This window comes from Rhipicephalus sanguineus, chromosome 5 (genome assembly GCF_013339695.2).
Source record: "Rhipicephalus sanguineus isolate Rsan-2018 chromosome 5, BIME_Rsan_1.4, whole genome shotgun sequence".
In the NCBI taxonomy this organism is placed as follows: domain Eukaryota; kingdom Metazoa; phylum Arthropoda; class Arachnida; order Ixodida; family Ixodidae; genus Rhipicephalus; species Rhipicephalus sanguineus.
This window is the reverse complement of record NC_051180.1, coordinates 206785258-206788983: the sequence shown is the minus strand read 5'-3', so window position 1 is coordinate 206788983 and position 3726 is coordinate 206785258. Positions and strand designations below refer to the sequence as shown.

The following is a 3726-nucleotide window of genomic DNA, read 5'->3' as shown; positions in this document are numbered from 1 at the left end:
TCGCAATGACCACGAGTTCTAAGTTGGCGTTCCAGTTAGCCACCCTGTTTTTGCTATGTAAACACCAGCGCTAATCGAAATCAACCCGGAGCATCCATCAACCCAGTTATTCAGCTTAAACTGGTCAATTATACATAAAACTGGATTACTATTTTTGAACCTTTCTAGAAATTTTCTCGATTCAACGACAGCGCCAGCAAACAGCACTATCAAAGTAAAACAATATACTGCAGTTTGGCCCACGGCATCACTGTTTTAGCAGCAGTGCTCGCAAGCTTCACGTCGCTAACAAGTATTCTCTGTACGCAGCTGATCATATTCCTGGGATCCTTATCGCCGCACATTGCACGCAGCATTGCCGACGAGAGCACTGGTTCGGACAGCCTAATCGACGTACCTTGTACGACATACAGTGCAGTTCTGCGCCATCGGCAAGAAGTGGCGGAGGAACGAATTGCGCCTGCGCGGATGACGAGTCCCCAGAACACGTGCACCTTATAAGCCAGGAAACTTCCGCTCTGACAGCAGTTTGGCAGCAATGCTCGCAAGCTTCACGTCGCTAACAAGTATTCTCAGTACGCAGCTCATCATATTCCTGGGATTCTTATCGCCGCACATTGCACGCAGCATTGCCGACGAGAGCACTGGTTCGGACAGCCTAATCGACGTACCTTGTACGACATACAGTGTAGTTCTGCGCCATCGGCAAGAAGTGGCTGCGGAACGAATTGCGCCTGCGCGGATGACGAGTCCCCAGAACACGTGCACCTTATAAGCCAGGAAACTTCCCCTCTGACGGCAGTTTGGCAGCAATGCTCGCAAGCTTCACGTCGCTAACAAGTATTCTCTGTACGCAGGTGATCATATTCCTGGGATCCTTATCGCCGCACATTGCACGCAGCATTGCCGACGAGAGCACTGGTTCGGACAGCCTAATCGACGTACCTTGTACGACATACAGTGCAGTTCTGCGCCATCGGCAAGAAGTGGCTGCGGAACGAATTGCGCCTGCGCGGATGACGAGTCCCCAGAACACGTGCACCTTATAAGCCAGGATACTTCCGCTCTGACGGCAGTTTGGCAGCAATGCTCGCAAGCTTCACGTCGCTAACAAGTATTCTCTGTACGCAGCTGATCATATTCCTGGGATCCTTATCGCCGCACATTGCACGCAGCATTGCCGACGAGAGCACTGGTTCGGGCAGCCTAATCGACGTACCTTGTGACGACATACAGTGCAGTTCTGCGCCATCGGCAAGAAGTGGCTGCGGAACGAATTGCGCCTGCGTGGATGACGAGTCCCCAGAACACGTGCACCTTATAAGCCAGGAAACTTCCGCTCTGACGGCAGTTTGGCAGCAGTGCTGGCAAGCTTCACGTCGCTAACAAGTATTCTCTGTACGCAGCTCATCATATTCCTGGGATCCTTATCGCCGCACATTGCACGCAGCATTGCCGACGACAGCACTGGTTCGGACAGCCTAATCGACGCACCTTGTGACGACATACAGTGCAGTTCTGCGCCATCGGCAAGAAGTGGCTGCGGAACGAATTGCGCCTGCGCGGGTGACGAGTCCCCAGAACACGTGCACCTTATAAGCTTCCGCTCTGACGGTAGTTTGGCAGCAGTGCTCGCAAGCTTCACGTCGCTAACAAGTATTCTTTGTACGCAGGTGAGAATTTCGCTACTGCACCTAAATTCTATTATTGCTAGCACTGCTGCCAAGCACCATTGCCTACGTTGTGTCGGCTTGCTGTTGTCTTGTTGAAGGATGAATAAGAAAGTAGACGTGTTTCAGCGAGAGATACGAAAGGAACTTCGCGATTTTAAAAAAAGTGTGGACTATCGTAGTGGAGTCTGTGACGACATTAAGCCACTCGCCGAAGAGATAAGATCGTTGCGAAAAGAACTCGAAGATGCGCGAAAAGCAAACGATATTCTTGTGATGCAAACAAAGAAATTAAGCTTGAAGGTTGAGGACTTGGAGGCGTATACCAGAGCAAACAACCTTGAAATCAAGGGCGTGCCAAATGAAGGTGACCCTTCCGAAGTAGTAGAGAAAATTTGCTCGGCAGTCGGGGAACCCATCACTTCCACAGATATTGATGTTTGTCACAGAATGGGTACAAAACATCCGGATGTGATGAATATCATTGTAGTATTTGTTCACCGGGAGAAACGAAATGCCGTCTAGGCTAAAGCCAAGAGGGCGCGTCTTTCTGCTAAGAAAATTGGTTTCCAGTCAACCGATCCTATATTTGTCAATGAAAACCTAACCCAGCTTGGGAAACAACTCCTAGGTGCTACCATAGCTAAGAAGCGTGACGTTGGATGGAAGTACGTGTGGATGCGCAATGGAACAATTTTTGCCACGAAAACGGAATCATGGAGGTGCTGAGAATTGCTGAACGCGATGATTTGGAAAAGATGTGCCGCTAGGTATCAAATTGGCACTCTGAATTGGTACAGTCTGCTGCGAAATGGCGTTATTTGACAGTTGTCAATACCATGATTCAGACAGTTTTAACAAAGCGGTCACGCATATTGGAATACACTTCAGTGCTTTACATTTGAATGTGCGCAGTATTAAAAATAAAGTTTCTGATCTCAGCTTGTTTCTCGATTCCTTAGCTATAAAATTCGATGTACTTTTGCTTTCCGAGACATGGCTGGCTCCTAATGACAGTCTTTCACAACTACAGTTTTACAAATACAATGGTGTTACAAGGAGTAGTAGTCGTGGCGGAGGAGTTGCTTTGTATATGAAGGACTGTATTGCTCATGATATTATTCATGAGCTAACTTTTGTAACCACTACCATTGAATGTATTACAATCCGGTTACCAAATGTTATAGTTACTGCAGTCTATCGGCCACCCGCAAACAGCAAGTCTGACTTTCTCGCTACTTTTGAAACCATTATATCTAAGCTTCACTTGTTCCGCGTGCCATTTTTTCTGATGGGTGACGTAGACATCAACATGCTAAGCGATGACGTTGCCACTATGCAGTTTGAAACTATTCTGTCCACCTATTGTTGTGTGAACACTATCGATCTACCTAGCCGAATCACGGACCGCAGCGCCACCCTCCTGAACGTCTGTATCACAAACGCGCCGACGAATAAGACTTTTACATGCTTATTTTCACTCGACCTTATGACCACTTACATGTTCTTGCTCTTTTTTCAACTTCAACGAATGCGCCTAGGTACAGTGAAAATTTCACCATTTCCCGCTAATGGGGACCATGAGGCGATGCGAAGCCGGAGCACTTGCACGATCGCGTTCCATTGGTGTTCGTTGGGCATGCTACCGACCTCGCGTCGTGGAACGCGAAGAGGAACGCTACGCGCGTCTTGTCATCCCTCTAGCCTGGCCGTTATTTCTCACAGGGCGAGCGGGCAACGCTATCGACAGGCGTGCGAGAGGGGGGCAGCGTAGGAGAGGAGAGAGAGGGGGAGGGGACGCGTATGCGCTGGTGCTCATCGCGGCGTTGCGCAGGAGAGAATTTGGGCATGTCTAGCCCGCGTTTCAGAGGAAGAGTGGAAAGGAGGAGGGGAGAGGGGAAGTGGAGAGGGGGAAAGTGGAGAAGAGAAGTGGAGAGGGGAGTGGAAATGGGGAGGGGAGAGAGGGGAGTGGAGAGGGGTATGGGAGATGGGAAGTGGAGAGAGAAAGGGGAGAGGGGAGGGTGAGTGGAGAGGGGAAGACTACAGGAGGGATGGT

At 49.5% G+C, this 3726-nt stretch overlaps 1 long non-coding RNA gene across 1 annotated transcript; it reads left to right on the top strand.

Moving 5' to 3' along the window:
* Positions 1–703: 703 nt before the first annotated feature.
* LOC125758521 (uncharacterized) lies at positions 704–1817 on the top strand. The gene is made up of 2 exons (XR_007416190.1): positions 704–857; positions 1674–1817. It is a non-coding gene; the product is annotated as an uncharacterized LOC125758521 (long non-coding RNA).
* Positions 1818–3726: the final 1909 nt, after the last annotated feature.